The 19923-nt window shown below is 42.3% G+C and overlaps 1 long non-coding RNA gene across 3 annotated transcripts in view; it reads right to left on the bottom strand.

Moving 5' to 3' along the window:
* Positions 1 to 12565: 12565 nt before the first annotated feature.
* LOC112840368 (uncharacterized) overlaps positions 12566 to 19923 on the bottom strand; it is a 14998-nt gene continuing 7640 nt past the window's right edge. The window contains exons 7-8 of one of the 3 annotated variants that reach the window (XR_012381473.1): positions 13435 to 13592; positions 12566 to 12902 (exon numbers count right to left, since the gene is read on the bottom strand). This is a non-coding gene — a long non-coding RNA (uncharacterized lncRNA). Of the gene's footprint in view, positions 13593 to 17574; positions 18300 to 19923 lie in introns of those variants that run through there. The other 2 variants (XR_003212457.2, XR_003212458.2) reach the window with 2 other exon arrangements.

Raw genomic sequence — 19923 nt, 5'->3', positions numbered from 1 at the left:
AAATTTTGATTTTTACTTTCCAAGAACTCTTTCATGTTGTCTGATTGTTACCTTTCATCGCAAACTATAGTAGTCTTAAAAGAATGCAGATTATAAATTCTTCTGATACGAATTAGCATTTTTATTGCTCTTACCGAAACTGTTTTAAATATTAATTGTATTAACTGGCTAATACAGGTGTTAAGAATGTGAGTGATCTGTGCGTGCATTCATTAGGGTTTTTTTTTTTTAATACTCTTTAAGTGCGTGGATTATCTTTTTCCTCCAGCTTCAGTTATTTATTTTTCTAAGGCTTTCCCTTTTGTGTTGTTTTTTACTCCCAAGTCTGAGGTTCCACGCTGTCCTTTTATAGGAATGAATGAAGAACAACACAAACACCTTAATTTAGTATCAGTAGCTTGCGCGGGTTTCCTCTTGGGGCTTTCCGTTTGTTTCTCTAAGCGTTTTCACTCGAACAGAATGACGGACAGCAGTTTTTGTATAAGTAGGTGGAGTTTGTGGACAGGAAGGCTTCCCAGTAGGGTTTCCTGTGGGCAAAGCACAAGCGAGCAGATCCGGAAGCCCAGAGGTTTCCGGGTGGAGGGGGCGGAGGTGTATTTGAAGTCTGGTGATTTCCAGTCTGAGTTTACTATAGAGATTCAGAATTTCTTTAGTATCTCGTCTTAGGCCACACAGTCCTCACTGAGAACGCTCTCTGAGTGACAGCTTGCTTTCTAGAGCGCCTCGCTGGCTTTAGCCCGAGGGCAAAAGTCTCAGCAGCCAAGCTCTGTTTACACAGGTCGGAGGAAAGGGGCCCAGCTGTGCGGAGGACCGCATCCCGCTCCGTAATGAGGCCACTGATGATGGCCGCACAGCCCATCATCGTACTGTATTGTCCTGGGAGCAGGAGGTCCCTTCTGGGGCCCCCTTGGGAAGACACGTGCTCAGTTCTTATGCCCGGGCCTACAGTTTTTGCTACATTTTCTCATCAGTTCATCTATCTGTTTTTTCTTTCAGAAATTCTCAAAACTTCTGGTTTGCTGATGAACTTTTTCTTGTTTCCTATGTTGTTATCATATTCTCTTCAAAGAATTTTTTCTGTTACTTTGATGGGGATGTTGGAGGTCAGAGAGGTAAACGCGTATCTTAATCTACCACTGTGGATGTGTATTCACCCCCCCCCACACACAGCACATATGCATTTGAAAAGATATAATAACACATCCAGTCAGTCCTTTGGGGGAAGATGCAGTCCTAAAAATTAACAGAATACAATCCCTGAATTCTTTAGTTGGTCTCAGTGTTTTGCCCAGTTTATGCTTATTAAAAAAATCTAATACCGAAAAATGTGTCAGGAATTACAATTATAAAGTCTGAAAAAAAAAAGGTTTAAGATGACATTTTAGAACACTTGCTATAATTATTTGTATCCAAATTGGAATATTTGCTCATCGTTGCTTTTCCAATTCCTCTACCCTTGGATTTAGACTTGAATACTCCAACTCCATAGTAAATATGAGGGACCACTTGCCAAGGCATTGTTTTATTTATTTTATTTTATTTTTTTAAAGTAGGCTCCACTCCCAGTGTGGAACCCAATGCAGGGCTTAAACTCACAACCTTGAGATCAAGACCTGAGCTGAGATCAAAAGTCAAACCCTTAACTGACTGAGGCACCCAGGCGCCCCCGCCAGGCACTGTTTCAGGCATAATACTGAAAGAAGGGCTGTTCAACTCTTATATTCTCCGGGCAGAGCAATGTCATTTGGATTCTCCCGATTCTGATTCCTTTCCTTAACCAACTGAGCCACCCAGGCGCCCCATCTGATTCCTTTCCTTAGAAATTCTTTAAACAAGTGTTTAACTTAATAACAATAAAAAAAAATGTTTATTGAAAAAAAACCAGGGACTCCTGAGTGGCTCAGTTGGGTAAGAGCCTGTCTTCAGCTCAGGTCACAATCCCAGGGTCCTAGGATCCAGTCGTGCATTAGGCTCCCTGCTCAGCAGGAAGCCTGCTTCTCCCTCTGCGGGCGGCTCCTCCTGCTTGTGCTCTCTCTCTCTCTCTCTCTCTCTCTCTCTCTCTCTCTCTCTCGGACAAATAAATAAATAAAATCTTAAAAAAAAACAAAACACACACACACACAAACAAACAAAAAAACCAAACAGACCCCAAACTCTGAAATTAGCAATATGCTTCCCAGTAGTAAATCCAAGGTTGAATCTGGGCTCTACCAGGCACTAACCCTGCCCTCTGGGCAAATGATTTAAAACTTTCTAAGTCTTACTTTCTCAACTTGTAAATGACCATAATAATAGTACCTGTATCTATACAGGCTGGGTTCGAGAATTAAGACAATGTACACAATTCCCTTAGCACAGTTCCTAAGACATAGTAAGGCTTCATTAGATGTTAGAAATTAACATCCACAGATAATTCACATCTATATTAAAGAACATTTCTGTAATAAAGATTGATTTATTTATTTGAGAGAAAGAGAGAGAGAAAGGGGGGAGGGGCAGAGGGAAAGGGAGAGAGAGAATCCCAAGCAGACTCCCTGATGAGCATGGAGCCTGACCTCAAAACCCTGAGATCATGACCTGAGTCAAAACCAAGAGTCGGATGCTCAACCAACTGAGCCACCCAGGTGCCCCCAGAACAGTTCTGTAATAGACAATCAACCTCGTCTTGTTAAGATACTGATAAAATATAGGAAAGTATTAATTCCTTGTTCTGTCTGGTTGGTCTTTTGGCATATGCTTTTTTTATTGTAGTAAAATATATATAACATAACATTTACCATTTTTATGTGTACAGTTCCGTGGCATCAAGTACAATCACATTGTTGTGCAACCATTACCACCATCCATCTCCAGAACTCTTCATCTTCCCAGACTGAGACTCTGTACCCATTAAACAACTCCCTATTTCCCCCTGGTCCCAGTCCCTGGCAATTACCATTCTACTTTCTGTCTCTATGACTGTGATTACTCTGGATAACTCGTATCAACAGAATCATACAATATTTGTCCTTTTGTGAAGCCTTATTTCATTTAGTATAATGTCCTCAAGGTTCAATGTAGCATGTGTTAGTTTCATTCCTTTTTAAGACTGATCAGTATTCTAGGGCGCCTGGGTGGCTCAGCTGGTTGGGTGACTGCCTTCGGCTTAGGTCATGATCCTGGAGTTCCGGGATCGAGTCCCACATCGGGCTCCCTGCTCAGCAGGGAGTCTGCTTCTCCCTCTGACCCTCCCCCCTCTCATGCTCTCTCTATCTCATTCCATCTCTCAAATAAATAAATAAAATCTTAAAAAAAAATTTAGAAAAAAGACTGAATTCTATTCCATGGCACCTGGCTGGCTCAATCAGAAGAGCATACAACTCTTGATCTCGGGGTCGTGAGTTTGAGTCTCACATGGGGTGTAGAGATTAAATAAAAAACTTAAAAAAAAAAGACTGAATACTATTCCATTGTATGTATATGCCACATTTTGCTTATCTTTTCATTGCTGATGAACACTGGTTACTTTCACTTTTCAGCTATTATGAACGATGCTGCTATGAACATGGTGTACACATCCCAGGTTTCCGTCCTTTTGGGTGTATATCCAGAAGTGGAAGTGCTGGGTCATATGGCAACTGATGTTTTTATTCACTCTTGTCATTTGGTAACCCATGTCAGTTTGCATTCTTGTGTTTGAGAGATTTATGGCACATGCTAGGTTTGTTTTCGTCTTTCAGGACAAATATGCTGACACAGCTTTTCAAAGAGGGGAGACAGAGTCCTTTCCTGGGACAGAGTCCATCATGATAACGCACCGGGCGGGATCCACTCACCAGTGCCCAGGGCTCCTCTGGGGATGGGGCGTCATCTCTGTGGTCCTGTTTACCTAAGACAGAGCCCCCTTTCTGCTGGCCACCAGAACCAGCTCCATGAGGCCTACTCCTCAACTGCTCCGGGAATAAGAAATTGGTTAGGCAGACTTTGACCTCTCCATGCAAATTCACTGCCATTTAACAGTGGAAGTGGTTTTCTGAATACCTGAAATGTGCCAGACATGGGCTAGGCAGCAAGGATACAGCGTGTGTGAGGCCTGGCCTCCCAGTTTAGTGGGGGAGTTTATAGGCACCCTCGACCCCTTCAAGGCATAGTTAGAACTAGACTGCCTCACACAATGATAGCAAAAAAGTTGTCAAAGAATATCTTGGTGTGCTTTGGCAATGGGAGATCTGGGTTTGGTAGGTTCTGTAATGGTTTAATTTATGGGCCCTGTAATTTAAAATTATGAATTCAAATGGGATACAACATTTGGAAAGGGATTAGTGTCAGGGAGAGGGAGGCCCTGAAGCATAAGCTTTATCAACCACATAGTGAATCTGCTTCTGGATTTGGAGAGTACTAAAAAGATCCTTTACCCCTCGAGCTCTGCTTTAATAGTCCTATTCTCTGTCATTATTTTCATTCCACAGTTCAGACATTAAAGAGCTTGGTGAGACTGGAAATGTCTGGGTGCCAGATGACTCTCAAGCCCACACCATCTTCAGCTTTCCGGGGCCAGAGAAGGCTAATGCAAGGAGGAGAAACAAGGTTTTGAAAAACACTGTGTTCACTGCAGAACATTTGGGAAGGCACCAAGGGAAAAACAAATTCACCTACTAACTGCCCTATTACCCAGAAATAAATCATTGTCAACATTTTGGTGAATTATCTTTCCAGCCTGCTTCACATCCCCTCAAACTGGTAACCTGCTTTTTGTATACAACACTAAGGAACCTTTCCAGGTCATGCATTTTCTAAATATAATAAACATTTTAAGAATTTTTTTCTTATGAAAAGGAAAAATAAGACATCCAAACACTATTGCTGAACTGTTCCTCCAGGCTAGGCAGAGGGACGGTGTCCCACAAAGCACGGATGCTGCCACCTAAAGGAAAGATGCTAAAAATACTGCAATGACATTTTAAGGGGATTTGATGTGTTAAGCTGTGCTCTCAAGGGGGCTAATTTTGTTTTGTTTTGGTTTAAACTTTCCTTCCTCTTGCCAGACTGGTTTTCCTCCTCCCTTTAAAAAGTCATTCGACTAGGTAATACATTTACCAGCATAAAATTTTAAATAACAAAATGGTAGAGAGTGAAAAGTAGGTCTCTTACCTAACCCTGCCCACCTGACCACAGTTCCTCGCTCTAGAATCAACCACTATTAGCAGTTTCTGGTCTTTCTAGAGACTGTACATACACAAGACTCCATGTTTGTGCAGATGCATGTACTGATACATAGATGTCGTCCCCCCCTGCCCCCTAAATGGTGGTACTGTAATATTGGACCCACTCTTCTCCACCTTGATTTTGGTTGTGTGGTATTTTTGTATACACTCTCTGGAGATGGTTCATGTCATATATACCGGGTTGACTTTTTTTTTTTTTTAATGCTTGCATGATATCCCATTTAACTGTGATCTGTTTAACCTGTTCCAAAGGACAGGTATTCAAGTTGTCTCCATTTTTGCTATTTCTTGTTCAATGATGTGGTGACCCTCTTTGTACATGTCAAAAAATAGATAGACTGAGGGGCACCCGGCTGGCTCAGTCGGTAGAGCATGTGATTCTTGATCTCAGGGTTGTGAGTTTGAGCCCCACAATGGGTGCAGAGATTACTTTAAAATATATATATATATTACAATACATATAATACATATTACAATATATATATTACAATATACTATATAGATTACAATCTTGGAAAGAAAATTGTTGGAGTTTTTATCTGGCTCTAACCTTTGCCACTTCACTCCCTGCCTTTTGCCAATATGGTGACATCAAAATCTCTAGTCAAAAGTCAGTGTTTACATAATTAAGACTGAAATATTACTCACTGCTGAACCAAACAGAGTATTATAACCGTATCTTCTGGCATTAGTAACCGCTAATCACCCTTACCCCCTGGCCAAATTGCTTCCTTTTCTATATAGCATCACCACTTTTCCCCTCAAATGATCCAACAGATTTGGAAAACTTTTAGTAATAATTTCCCCCCAAACTCTCACACATGGAACAATCTATCAGTTCTAAATTTCTCTCCTTAGATGTCTCCCTTTCGCACTTAACACAGACTTCTGTTCTTGGGAGGGTTGCTTGTCAGGCGTGATGAATATCCAGCATCCTAACACTTCCCCTCTGCCATTCTGCTGGGTGCACCCTCTGTTTTTTTCTGGATCCCATATCGCCTCTTCCTTGTTTACTCCACACTGTGGTGGAACTCTGCCCTTTGGGGGCTTTCTCCTACCTGATGATGCATGGTAGCAAATAATTTGAGACTTTGCATGTCTTAAGATACCTTTATTTTCCCCCTACACTTGTTGGGGAGTTGGCTGGATACAAACTTTTCCATGATATTTTATCCCTGAATTTTGAGAGTGTTGCTCTGCTGTCTCCTAGAATCCTGTGCTGTTGGAAAGTCCACTGCCAGCCAGAGTGCTGATCTATAATACATTACATGGCCTGCTTTGGATCTTCTCTTTATTCCCAATCTTCTGAAATTTTATGAAGATGTGCCTTAGAGAGTGTGGTAGCCATCAAAAAGCATGTCCTCCTTCCATGGTGCAGAGTGGTGGAGGAGAATCCCGTTCCCAGCCCTGCTCAGCATCTCCTACCCCTCTGCATTTAGGAAGAACCTTGTGACTCATTCTCTCCAACAGAAGGAAAGTGAGTAGAACATACGTGTTGGCTCATGTGGTGGTAGGATCAGGGGACAGAACTGGGGTGAGGAAGGTGAGAAATGGGGATATACTAGCTCCTGGCTGACCAGTACAAGAGAAGGCGGTGGGGCAAGGGACCAAGGTTTGTGTTCCTACCTCCACTTTGTCTCTAGATTCAGCCCTGCTCTTCTCTTCTGCCCTTGCTCCGTCCTCGCAGACCCTGAGTCTGACCTCTCTGGGAGAAGCATCTGATGCCTTGATCACATCTTCTTCTCTAGGGTCTCAGGCTCTCTTGTTCTCCACTCTGGTAAGTAGGTCACCTGTCATCATTCATTCATTTCCATCTTCCAAAAATTTACTCAAATCTCTTTCTGCTGCTCTCCTCATCTTTATATCATTTTCCCACCCGTAACTGTTACTTTGGTAGGGTTTGGATGGAGCCAGAAGTGTGCTAATTTCCTGGGGCTGCTGTGACAAATCACCACAAACTTGGTGGTTTAAAACAACAGAAACATATTCTCTTACATTTCTGGAGGCCAGAAATCTGAAGTCAGTCTCACTGGGCTGAAATGAAGATGTCTGCAAGACCACGTTCCCCCTGTGGGCTCTAGGGGACAATTCGTTCCTGGCCTCTTCCACTTCTGGTGGCTGCCAGCATTCCTTGGCTTGTGGCCACATCACTCTGCTCTCTGCCTGTGTGGTCACATCTCCTCCCTCCGTCTCTCCTACAAAGATGCTCGTCGTTACATTTAGGGGCCCCACAGATAACTGGGGATTATCTATTTGAAGGGACTTAACTTAATCATATCTGCAAAGTCTCTATCATATCAGGGAACATTCACAGGTTCTGGGGATTATGGCAATGGACACACCCTTGGGGGGTCATTATATAGCCTAACACAAGGAGAGAAGATAAAGGCATATGGTCATTGTACCATGTTTAACGGGGGTCCTTTCTATGTTTTCTTCTAGTACCTTTAGATTTCCTTTCATACATTTAAATCTTTGGCCCAGTTGGAATTCATTTTGTAATGGAGCTTCCTTACTATCCCAAACACTGATTATTAAATACTTGTATTTCCCCCATAAAGGGGAAACAAAGGTGACTAGCTCTTAAGAAAAAAAATCAAAACACATTTATTTTCAAATAGTAAGTACAAAAATATGAAAAGAAAAGAAAAAAGAAAAGAAAAAGGGCGCCTGGGTGGCTCAGTAGGTTAAGCATCTGCCTTCAGCTCAGGTCACGATCCTAGGAGCCCCACGTCAGGCTCTGTGCTCAGCGGGGAGTCTGCTTCTCCCTCTCCCTCTGACCCTCCCCCTGCTCATGCTCTCTCTCGAATAAATTTAAAAAAATCTTAATAAAAAAGAAAAGAAGTAACTAGATATAATTTTAGAGAAACTCTCTCTGCTCACTTTGGATTCTGAAGAGGGTGCATGGAGAACAGAAAGTCCCTTCCCCTGAATCACTCCCCATCTGATGAGAACACCCCAGCCTCAGGCAGCAGGATGGAATAGTCTAGGCACTGGCAGTACTCCCACCGCAGCGGTGGGAGAGGTGTGTGATGCAGGGAGGGACACCCTTACCTTCCTTCTGATTTCCCAGCCTTTATGGGGGCCTGCAAACCTGTCACTGCAATGCATGCAGCGAGGGGTAAGGAGACACAGCAAGCGAGGACTCCAAGTCACACTTTCCAGGGACCATAGGCCTGGCTGATCCTCCACCTGAACTTGATAAAGAAGTGCAAAATGTTCACATTTTCACCCCGTTTTGGATACATGTCGAGGCAGTTAGCCAATTGCCTCCTGGGGGCTTCTACACAAGCTGTGCATGAGGATTTTTCTGTCATGGCCTTCTTTTCACTTATTTAAGGAAAATTTGGAGTACGCCAGGGTAATCGTTTTGTATTGAAGCACTGTAATTTAGCTCCTTTCTGGACTTTGTAAGTATGAGTCACTTTCTGCAGCAGTGCTAGGAGATGCAAATAGAATATTATTTCTAAAAATTTGAGATTTTAAGCTGGGTCTTTTATTTGTATTCACTTGTTAGTTTTAGTCTTAATTGTGACACTCATATTATTGAAAGAATGACAGAATTTGAATCACATTTTGTCCTGAGCACTAATGTAACAAGCTGCTTCTCAATTTCACACGATTTCTTTTACATGTGGGTCATTATTGTTTAGTGCTGTTGTCTTCCCCTCCTGCATGCCCTGTCTCCCACCCACATACACACTTCCATCTCTGGATCCCAGATCTTTCTTTACGGGCCATCTAGATGTTTGTGCATTCTACTTTGCTACTTTTCATAACTTCTAAGTGTCCCTCTTTGTCTAAGTGTGACTACCTTACACTTGTCCAACACCGGATCTTCCTTCTTGCAATGATACAGTCACACGGTCTACTTTTTTGCCTTCTTTTGAGTGTGCCCAGAGAGTGCAGAAAGGAGACAGTTAGTTGGAAGGAAGCATGAGCTGTGGACAAAGAAAGGAGAGGAGGAGGTATGAAGAGAAGATCCTATGTCTTCTCCTTTAAATCTGAATCCCGTCTCAGAAAGCATATTTCATTTTGAACTATATGGAATGCCTGGTGCAGGAGCAAATGTTGGAGCAATCACAAAACTGAGTGCTACAGGCCATTGCCTGGCATCTCCTACTCTCCCCCTTGACTTTCCTGTGAAAGCTTTACCATAATGCACTACTGCTTTGCTTTATAAAACGCTTGTCTATGAAAGGTGTGTAAGGTGACAGCAGAGATTTTAGAATTGGAAAGACAGTTTTAATTCTCAGCTTTGCTATGTGACCTTGGACAAATTATACAGCCTCCTGAAGCTTTAGCTTTTCCCCGGTAAATGTTTATTTCATGAGAGATAAAGGAGAAAATGTAGGTAAAAACCTTGGCGTAGTGCCTGGCACTTCAAACAACCCAGAATTCCAATTAATCTGTTCGACAGATATTTCCCGAATATTCACCACGTGCCGGGGCCTGTCTGCTGGGTGCTGAGCATGCTGTGGCCAACGGTCAGGTCTGAGGAGTAAATAAACAGGTTGCGTGGCTGGGGGGCGCAGGGAGGACCTCTCTCTGCCAGGAAAGCCATGGAAGGCTTCACTGCAGCCCGAAGCATGAGAATGAGCAGGTGGAGCTTGGAGCTGTTTAAGGCAGAGGCACTTACATCATTGGCTCAGAAAGAGCCTGCCCACCTCCCAGGTCAACTGACTGGCGAAGGGCCAGAGCCCTGGGTGGCTGCCTAATGGACTCTGAGGGGCTGCAATCCACAGAGGAGTCCCACTTTCAAATCCCTCTTTGTGCAGTTTTGCAACCTGCCAGACTGTTGTTGCCTTTCTACTCTGGCTCCATCTATTGAATGAAAATGACCCGTGCTAAATTTGTCCATTGCGGATTTGTTTGCAATCTTCTAATTGAGTAGAAACTGAATACACTTTCACCTAACATTACACTTAGTTTTGACTCTGTCAAGCTCTATTTCTGGACAGAAGAGAGTTTAATCATTCCTTCTGAGCAGATTTTTTTTTTTTCCATAGGAAAGTTCCAGTGTCCCTTAGCAGTAATTAATTACGCTGGCTGATGTGGGCTTATGGAAACTGCAACCTTCCATTCATTTTGTTTAAAAGAAAACCACAGGTTTAAAATGGAGTCACTTATGGGGCACACGCCTGGCTCAGTCAGTAGAGCATGTGACTCTTGATGTCGGGGTCGTGAGTTTGAGCCCCACACTGGATGTAGAGATTACTTAAAAATAAAATCTTAATAAGAAATGGAGTCACCTATGTCAAGGGCTCCATGCGAATAAATAAACCAAGACGTACTATGCCAACCTGACTGCAGTACCACCCCCCTAGGCATGTGCCCTTTAATGGTGCGCATGAATCTCCTGGTCAGCACCAGGGGACTTACTGATAGGCCCTTCTGCTCCCCGTAGGAGGGCACCCTTGCCTGAAACAATGTACACTCTTTGCTAATAATGTCCTCTTTTTGGCTCCCTCTCTTCCTTTAAAAACTTTTCCTTTTCTGCAGCTCAAAGGAGCTCCTCTCTATGTGCTAGATGGGCTGCTGAATCATTCTGATGAGGGAGCAGAAGGCTCGCTGAGGACAAAGCAGAAGCTGACACCCCACGAACCACCCCCCCATGTGATACATGTGACGTTCCGCAGGCACTCCTGGCCGCCCTAAAGGAAAAGCAAATGGTTAACTGATAGAGGTCACGGTCCTGCAGGACAGGCCTCCCCTCAGTTTACAAAAGTCTTAGCAATTTACGAGGACAAAGCATCTCTATCAACGGCCCAGCTTCCAGAAGGGGATGTGGATACAATTAAATGTCCTTATAACCTGCAGCCCATTGGCAGATACTTGAAGCGGGCAGAGTGTAATGTCTCTCCAGGAAGCTCCCAGCTATCTTACTGTTGATGCCTTACTAGAAGGAAAAACAACCTTCACTTGACAATGGCCAGGCCTCTGGTATCCTGTGAGTCTTCTTTTACAAAAATCCTTTTGAAACTTCCCTTGTCCTCACCTCCCCCAACTCCCAAGTATATAATCAGCCACCCCTCCCAAGCCCGGGGCAGGGGCTCTTTGGGTCCTGTCTCCGGGCTTTAATAAACCACCACTGTGCCCCAAAGACGTCTCAAGAATTCTTTCTTAGTCTTCAGCTCCGGACTCCACCCCACTGAACCTCACTTATATTCTAAAACTTCATCAATTTGATAAAGCCAATTTGATCTTTTAAGCTACTCAGTTGAATTTCTGTTGTTTAATGATTTTCACTGATCCTCAATGACTGTTTTCAGTATGCAAAAGTTGCCTTTCCGGCAAACCTTCCGTTGATAATTATTACCACTATTAGAATCCCAGGGGCTGACCTGTGTCTTGCACACAGCTTATGGAGCTTTCGAGCCCCTGCGACCTCTTTATTCCAAGGAAATCTGGCCCACCAGGCTATCCACGTATTTCTAACACTTGGATTTGCATTTCTGGCTGTTTCACTTTACTTCTACTCTCAAGTCCAGGGGTATTTTCAACTCACTGATTCTTTCAGCTAATATTTATTAAATGCTTCCTGTGGGCAAAAAATTGATTTATTTAAATAAGAGTATTCACTATGCTCTTTTGGGAGTACATTAAAGTTGCTAACCTCCTGAAGAGAACATTCTAAGAGGTGGGGGAAGGGTGGATATGGAGACAGCCAATAGACAAGTAAGTAGAAAATGTGTGAGACAGGGGCGCCCAGGTGGCTCAGTTGGTTGAGGGGCTGCCTTGGGCTCTGGTTATGATCCCACGGTCCTGGGATTGAGCCCCACGCCTGCTCAGCGGGGAGCCTGCTTCTCCCTCCCCTGCTCTTGTGCTCTTACTCTCTCTCCCTCTCAAAGGAGTAAAATCTTTAAAAAAAAGTGTGAGATAGCCAATAAATCCTGTACAGCACAGGAAAGCAGGGAAGCGGGGGTGGGGGTGGGCAGCTGCTATTTTATGGTTTGCAAAGGCCTCACTAAATAAAGTAACCTTTGAAAAGACATCTAAAAAGTGAGGGAGTGAGGCATGTAGCTGTCTGGAGGGAGTGCCTGATTTCAGGCAGAGGGAAGAGCAGATGAGAGGGGGCAGGAAAGCAACAGGTGGGAGGTAGGCAATGCGATCGGGGAGGCAGAAGGGACAGGCCCTACAGGGTCTCGTAAGCCATCGTAAGGCTCTTGCTTTTGCACTGAATGAGTTGGGAAGCCATTCAAGTATTTTGAGCAGAGAAACCGCAACCGAACTAACGTTGAGTTCGCTCGTTGGTGAGTCACATATAGAAAGTACACCAGATGGAGTTGTCAGACAAAGAAAGATATTTGCAGCAAATAAGGGGATCCAGGGAATAACTTCCAGAGCCGTGACTCCCCAAGGAAGGGCGAATAGTTTCCTTTTATTTCAGGCTAGGAGGAATATTTACAAAGGGGAGCCCAGTCATTGTATTTGGAGGCGTGTGTAAGGACCTTCAGGAAACAGGCCTAGCTGTAGGTTATGTAAATGAGGCTTGTGCTCCTCCTTGCGCGGAGATTTTAGTATGGTGATGATGTAAAGGAAACTGTCACTCCATCGTCCATGTGTGCAGGTTGAGTCTGGTGCTGAGCTCGAACTGGTCCGGGCGCTGGCTGCAGAGCTCTCCCTCTGGGGAGGAGTTATTGCTTGAGGAATAGTTGTGGTTTCCATCAGGGATGCTGTGCCCGTGGGGTCTTTAGTCTGAGTTAAGAGATAAGCTGGAAAGAGCTTAAGGAAAAATGTGGGACAAAGGTGGATGGGTCTAAGCAGATGAGCAGTGAAGGTGAGGTCTTGGGGTCCAGCTGGTGACAGAATGACATAATCTGACTTAAATTTTTAATAAAATTTGTGTTGAGAAGAAACTATAGGGAGAGCAAATGCAGGAGAGAGATACAATGGGGGACCCACTGCAATAATCCAGGCAAGAAATGATGGTGGTTTGCCTCCAGGGTGGTAGCAGATGGAGGGGAAGAAGCAGTCTAATTTTAATATATCCTAAGGGTAGAAATGACAGGATTTACTGACAGCATGATAGGATGTGGGATGAGAGTTTAAGCAAGGCCCTCAAGGATGACTGCAAGGTTTTCAGCCTGAGAAAAGCGGAGAACAGAGTTGCCATTAGTTGAGACACAGAAGGCTGTGGGAAGTGAAAGTTGTGTTCACGGAGGATATTGAGAAATTGGTATAGTTGACCCTTGAACAACATGGGCTTGAACTGTGTGGGTCTACTTACGTGCAGATTTTTTACAGTACAGTACTGGTAAGAGTGTTCTTTCTCTGGGTGCCTGGGTGGCTCAGTTAAGCATCTGCCTTCGACTCAGGTCATGATTCCAGGGTTCTGGGATCGAGCCCCGCGTCGAGCTCCCCGCAATGACATTTTCTTCTCTCTAGCTTTATTGTAAGAACGCAGTATATAATAAACATAACATACAAAATATGTGTTAATCAACTGTTCATGTTATTGGTAAGGCTTCCACTCAACAGCAGGCTCTTAGTAGTTAAGTTTTTGGGGAGTCAAAAGTTCCATGTGGATTTTTTACTGTGCAGGGTGGGGTGGCACCCCTAAACCCCACCCTCAATATTCTTCAAGGGTCAACTGTAATTCCATTTAGCACATGCTAATTTGAGAAGCCTATTAGACATTCAGATGGAGATGTTGAGTAAGTAATTAGAAAACCAGATTTGGAATTCAGACTAGAGGCCTGAGCCAGATATAAATTTATGCTTTAGCAGTATATAGGTCCATATATTTTAAAGCCAGGAGCCTGTGTGGAATCTCCCAGCAGAAAGATGGAAAATAGAAGGTTTGAGGTCCAGTCCTCAAACTGATTTGTGGACATTTAGATTTGGGCACATGAGGGTAAACCAGCAAAGGAGGGGGAGTGGGAGAGGGAGAGCTGGGTATGGTCACTGTGGAAAACAAGGAGCAGAACCAAGAAATGTGTCCTTGAAAACAAGGGAATGAGGCATTTGCAGAAGAATATTGACATGACAAATGCTGCTTGCTGACCTTGAAGTAAGACTGAAACTTGACAGTGAGAAGGTCACTATGGAGGTCAGTGATGACCTTGACTCATGAAGTGATGGAGTGGAAGTCTGACTTTAATAATAACAATCCCCTCAAGCACAAAAATAAACTCAAAATTGAATAGAGAACTAAATGTGAGATCTGAAACCATAAAATCCTAGAAGAAAACATAGGCAGTAATGTCTCTGACATCAGCTGTGGAAACATTTTTCTAGCTATGTCTCCTTTGGCAAGGGAAACAAAAACAAAATTAAGTTACTGGGACTACACCAAAATAAAAAGCGTTCACACAGTGAAGGAAACCATCAACAACAAAAAGATAACGTACTAAATGGGAGAAGATATCTTCTAATGATATATTAAATAAGGGGCATGTGGGTGGCTCAGTTGTTAAGCCCCTGCCTTTGGCTCAGGTCATGATCTCAGGGTCCTGGGATGGAGCCTCGTGTCGGGCTCCCTGCTCAGCGGGAAGCCTGCTTCTCCCTCTCCCACTCCCCCTGCTTGTGTTCCCTCTCTTGCGTTCTCTCTGTCAAATAAATAAAATAAAATTAAAAAAAATCCAAGATGTATAAAGAACTTACACAACTCAACACCAACCAAATAATCCAATTAAAAAACAGGCAGAGGACCTCGATAGACATTTTTCCAAAGAAGCCTTACAGATGGCCAATAGACACATGAAATGATGCTCAACATCACTCACCACCAGGGAAATGCAAATCAAAGCCACAATGAGATACCATCTCACACCTGTCAGAATGGCTAAAATAAAAAACACAAGAAACAACAGCTCTTGGTGAGGATGTGGAGAAAGGGGAACCCTCATGCACTGCTGGTGGGAATGCAAGCTGGGTATGGTCACTGTGGAAAACAATATGGAGGTTCCTCAAAAAGTTCAAAATAGAACTACCATAAGACCCAGTAATTCCACGCTAGGTATTTATCCAAAGAAAATGAAAACACTAATTCAAAAAGTTATATACACCTCTATATTTACTGCAACATTATTTTTAGTAGCCAACACATGGAAACAGTCCAAGTATTCATCCACAGATAAATGGATAAAGAAAATGTAGTGTGTATATATATATATATATATATATATATATATATATAAAATGGAATTATTTCTCAGCTGCAAAATCATCTTAGGATGATTTTATTTTATTTTATTATTATTTTTTTTAAGATTTTATTTATTTATTTGAGAGAGAGAGAATGAGAGACAGAGAGCACGAGAGGGAAGAGGGTCAGAGGGAGAAGCAGACTCCCCGCTGAGCAGGGAGCCCAACATGGGACTCGATCCCGGGACTCCAGGATCATGACCTGAGCCGAAGGCAGTTGCTTAACCAACTGAGCCACCCAGGCGCCCCGGAAATGATGCTGTTTTGCCATTTTATGCTCTTTTGGATCCAGCTTCCTCTAATGTTCTGGCTCTTAAGTTTTTTCTCACAGGACAAATGTTGCATTTTTCTCCCTTGCTCTGGCTTCTAATTGCCTTGAGTTCATACACAAGATTATCAAAAAGTATAACATGCTCAGAAAAATCAGTGAACCATGGAAAGAGGACTCTTGTTTCTTTTCAAAGCTTTGCTTCCTTTGTTTTGTTCTGAGTAGGTAATGCATTGGCCTTGTCCAAGAGTGAAAACCCTATCACGAGGCACACACTGAGGAGTCCTGCTCCCTCCCCTGACCCTTCCTCCCCTGACCCTACTGTTCTGTTCCTTTTTTTCTTACTTGTCCTTCTGGTGTTTATCTATACAAGTTCAAGCCATATGAAAGTAAATACTTATTTTCTCCTCTTTAACAAAAGATGATACATTATATTCACTTCGATTTCTTCACTTAACAATATATCTTGGAAATCTCTTGTACACAAAGAGCTTCATTTACTTTTTTTTTTCAGCTGCATATTATTTCATTGCAGGGTAGTACCATAGTTCATTTAAATCTCTGAATGAAGGACACCTGAAGGGCATTTTTAATATTTTGCTAATACAGACAGTAATGCGATAAATAACACCATATACACATTATTTCATATTATACAGCTATAAACCCAGGACAAACTCCCAGGAGTGGAATTTGTGGGTTAAAGGGTAAATGAATTGATCTCTGTATAAATATTATCATATTGCCCTCCACAGAAGTCAGACGATTTTACACACCAACTAGGAATATATCAGAGTGCCTGATGCCCCATGGATTCACCAACATCGTGTTGTCAAATGTTGGATTTGTATTTAACAGATCATTTATCTGTTAGGGAAAATGGCAGGCAGAGTGATTTTAATTTGCTCAAAGATGAAGTTTTTAAAAAAGAGTTGGGAAGCTGAAAAGCTGGTAAAAATTTAAAGTAAAGTTTGATAGAAATGGATTCTTCAAAGCAGACCCCAAATCTGAGGCTACGCAACAGAGTAATATTCAGAAACTCCTGTAAATGACAACTGACATTGGAATAGAACAAAAACAATTTTTTGTAACCCAAAGCTCTGTGTCAGTCAAGTCCAAGGAAATGTGGCAATTGCTGTCCAGTTACTCAATCTTAATCCAAAGAAATCACTTGCTGCCCTGTCCCACAATACTGTTAACTGATTTTTTTTTTTTTTTTACTGTTGTTTTTTTACTCTAGTCTGGCCTGTGCAGGAACCAAGGGCAAGCCATGCCCAAATGTGCCATTCTGGCATGCAGATTTCAAGCTTTCTTCATTAAAAGACTCAGGAAGAAATTTTACTGCCTAAAATAATTTATTTATTTATTTATTTTTTAAAAAGAGTTTATTTATTTGACAGGGAGAGACACAGCCAGAGAGGGAACACAAGCAGGGGGAGTGGGAGAGGGAGCAGCAGGCTTTCCGCGGAGCAGGGAGGCCAATCTGGGGCTCGATCCCAGGACCCTGGGATCATGAACTGAGCCTAAGGCTGACGCTTAACAACTGAGCCACCCAGGCGCCCCTGCCTACAAGAATTTATGTCGTGGACCTGCTCTAGGAAGAGAACTATCACCATAGATAACTATGTTGTAATATGAACTGGGTATGGTAGACAGGGAGCAGCCTAGCAAGGTCTGTTTCATCAAAGTCCTCTCTTTGTCCCATTGTTTCTGAATGGTCCAGAAAAACATTTGTTTACCAAACATTTATTCTTTTTCATCTTCCTGTGAATTGTTTTCTTTCCCTGTAAAATTCCAGACCCCTTACCCCCTTTGCCTTAGTTTAGGATGACATATATACCTCATTTTAACTGTCTTTGGAATCTTATGTCTTTCTGGATTCCCTGTAAAACAAAATTGAATTTGATTTTTTCCTGTTGATCTGTTGCATGTCAATTTAATTCTTAGATCAGTCAGAAAAACCTTGATGGATAGAGTAAAATCTTTCCTCCCCAACACCAGCATATTAACAGCTCCAAATTAATATCTGCATATTAATTCCAAAGGCAAAATACACATTTGTTTTGAACAGATATCATAGAGCAAAAATGGCAGGAACAAGATGAAAAATAACTGGAAGAAATCCCTTTTTATACTGAGTTAATCTCTCTCTTCACACATACATAATCATGTACACAAGCGCACACACACACAACAGCAACATGCATTTCTTTCAGATTCAAAGAAATGAAAATGTGTAGATTCCATTCTATTTTTTTCTCTCAAATCTAAAGGTGAAAACATTCATTTTTGATAGAATGTAATATAAAATATGTAGTACATTTTCTGTGTTTGTATATTATAAAAACCACTATACTGAAGGCTATCTGGTCTCATTTCTTTTGGTAACACCCTAAACCTTCATTTAATTTAAATGTAAACTTCAACAAACTTCATTCATCAGTAAAATGGTAATGATGCTGATACCCACCTCATAGGGTTTTTGTGAAGATTAAATAACTCAATGGGGTGCCTGGGTGGCTTAGTCGGTTAAGTGTCTGCCTTCAGCTCAGGTCATGATCCCAGGGTCCTGGAATCGAGCCCCACGTCTGGCTCCCTGCTCAGCGGGAAGCCTGCTTCTCCCTCTGCACCTCCCCCTGCATCTGCTCTCTCTCTCTCTCTGTCAAAATAAATAAAATCTTAAAAAAAAAAAGATTAAATAACTCAAAACATGTAAAGCACCTAGAAGAGTACTTCGAGCAGAGAAAGCACTCAATAAATGTTAACTATTGTCATATTTATTCTCTTGTAATACTTTTCAGTGACTGTGGAATCTTTGGTAGGCACAACGGTAGGTACAATACATATTATATTCTATATGTTGAGGAAAGTCTTGAAACCTTAATTAATGAATAGTGATCAGAATCAGCTCAGATAGTAAGAGTGATGATGGAAGGGATCCTCTACTGGTTAGTGTAAATGCTGTACTTGTTTGGTATTTAAACTCAAACGTGGGGGCAAAATAATGGCCCATATATATATATATGTCCATGCCCTAATTCTTGGAACCTGTGAATATGTCACTTTATGTGACAAAAGGTATTTTTCAGATGTGATTAGAAGTAGGGACCTTGAGAATAGATTACCTTAGATCATCCAGATGGGCCCCAACAAATCACATGAGTTGTTACAAGTGAAAACCTTTCCTGCTGTGATAAAAGAAAGATATGATAAAGAAAGGTCAGGGCAGGGCACCTGGCCGGCTCAGTCAGAAGAGCATGCAACTCTTGATCTTGAGGTCCTGAGATGAAGCTCCACGTTGGGGATAGAGATTACTTAAAATAAATAAGTAAATGTTAAAAAAAAAAAAAAAGAGAGAAAGATCCAAGAGATGTGATATCAGGACTCAATCAACTGACCAGATGTTGCTGATTTCTTGAAGCTAGAGGTGAGCCCAAGAATCCAGGTGGGGGGAGAAAAAAAGGCGCCTGGGTGGCTCAGTGGGTTAAGTGTCTGCCTTCGGCTCAGGTCATGATCCCAGGGTCCTGGGACTGAGCCCCAAGTCAGGGTCCTTGCTCGGCGGGGAATCTGCTTCTCCCTCTGCCCCTCCCCATGCTCGTGCTCACTCTCTCGCTCTCACTTTCTCTCAAATGAAAAAAAAAAAAAGAATGCAGGTGTCCCCCTTGAAGTCACAAAAGACAAGGAGACAGATTCTCTCCTATAATTCTATAAAGGAATGTGGCCCTACTGATGCCTCAAGTTTAGCCCAGTGAGTCCCATTTCAAATCTGACCAACAGAATTGTAAGATAATCATTTTGATATGGCTGCAAAAGAGAACTAATACATAAGGTAGCAATCTTTTGCAAGGACGTAGTATTTACGGCCATTTACTACGTGTTTTGTACTTAAAAATTTAAAGTGACACATTGTGAATGAACAGTACCACAAACCGTATATTCTCATGGCTTAGACCCTTTGAATTGGTGCACAATAGGCCAGTCTGTTGTTCTACAAACATTTAAGAGGACTTAGTCCAGGCCTGAGGCTAAAGAAGACTTTTGAGCTATCGGCAAGAAAATCAAATCCCTGGTATCACTCAAGGGCAATCCATGCTCAATCTGTCTCTGCCTCACACATATGTGTATAAATACACTGGGTGATTTTCTCATGCCTGGTGAAACTAGATCTTTGGAAACTGTTGGCAAGAAGTAGTTTTGCCCAAATTTCAGAAATTAAAAACATAGCTTACACTGCATTTTTTAAATTATAGAGTTGAAAGAATTTCTGGCCATCTTCTCCAACTTAAAACTGAATGAAAATGA

This window comes from Callorhinus ursinus, unplaced genomic scaffold (genome assembly GCF_003265705.2).
Source record: "Callorhinus ursinus isolate GAN/ISIS: 27379988/994484 unplaced genomic scaffold, GSC_fseal_2.0 scaffold19, whole genome shotgun sequence".
In the NCBI taxonomy this organism is placed as follows: domain Eukaryota; kingdom Metazoa; phylum Chordata; class Mammalia; order Carnivora; family Otariidae; genus Callorhinus; species Callorhinus ursinus.
The sequence above is the reverse complement of the archived record's forward strand: the minus strand, read 5'-3'. Positions and strand labels throughout refer to the sequence as shown.